This window comes from Penaeus monodon, chromosome 19, assembly GCF_015228065.2.
Source record: "Penaeus monodon isolate SGIC_2016 chromosome 19, NSTDA_Pmon_1, whole genome shotgun sequence".
Lineage (NCBI taxonomy): Eukaryota > Metazoa > Arthropoda > Malacostraca > Decapoda > Penaeidae > Penaeus > Penaeus monodon.
Genome location: NC_051404.1, coordinates 4,669,862 through 4,670,996, shown reverse-complemented (window position 1 = coordinate 4,670,996; position 1,135 = coordinate 4,669,862). Strand labels below are relative to the sequence as shown.

The window sequence follows — 1,135 nt, the reverse complement described above, 5'->3', positions numbered from 1 at the left end:
GTGCTTAAAGTTTTATTTTTGGCTGTGAATAGTTATTTGATATCTTTGGCACCAGTTGTGGAATGACTGATCATTACTCTGTCCATACATAAAGTAATGTAAGATCAAACTTTACATTTACATTTAACACATTCATATACTCCCAGTTCCTTCATATTTTGAAAAAAATATCTCTAGATTCTATCAGAAAATACATATCCTGTTAATCCCCTTGATTCTCCATTTTCTGTGAATATTCTTTTGCAAAATTGTTGTGAGGAGAGAGGGTCTCTTAAAGAATTGGCATTGTTGTATCTACCCATTATGCCTTTGCCTTTCTTGATTTAAATGAGTTTGGGATATCTTCAAAACATACAGAGATAATATAGCAAAATAGCCCTCAATATATTCTAATGATATGTAAACATCATGAAATGTGGATGACTCAGACCTCACTGGCTCTGTGGACAAAATTTTGGAAAACTAAATTACTAAGAAACACATTTAGTGAAAATTTCAGGAAAGTCCACACAGTGGATCTGAAGTTGTCAGCTTCCCCTTATGGGCTAATCTTCCCCTTTACCTTTATCTTTTATATTGCTTAATCTAAAATATTTTGTAGAGGTTGGGGATGATTTTTAGGTGGTTTAAGAACATAGTTAGTATATGTTTGAATTTATAGATTTTTCAATTTATGGTATTGTTCCCCCCCTTAAGATAGGATTATGTCCCAATAACCTCAATTAGTAGAAAATACAGTAAAACATTATACATTTTGAGAACTACTTAATCTAGCCTGCTGTAAGTACTTACATTAGCACAGGGATCAACAATATCATCTAACATAAAACTTGTTTTATAATAGAAGTGGTGAATATTTTATATGACCTATTTGGACATGGTATCCAGCACACAGGAATATCACTTTTTATCCTCTTGATTTTGTTACTGAGAGAGGAGTATGGTACAGCATATTGCTAGCCTGATTTGAAGTTGGGTTTCTATTAAATGCACATTAGTTCCAAATGGTCATCAAGTTGAAAATCAGAAGTAGAATCACTATAAGTCAGGGACCTTTTATTAATATGAGACTTTCATTCTAATTTAACCCTTGGCAGTGGGTATATGCACTGTATACCATAGTTTTGTTTTGTAG

The 1,135-nt window shown here is 32.5% G+C and overlaps 1 protein-coding gene across 1 annotated transcript in view; it reads left to right on the top strand.

Moving 5' to 3' along the window:
• Positions 1-1,135, top strand: part of LOC119584996 (breast carcinoma-amplified sequence 3 homolog) — a gene marked incomplete in the record, with an annotated part of 31,901 nt that overhangs the window by 8,260 nt on the left and 22,506 nt on the right.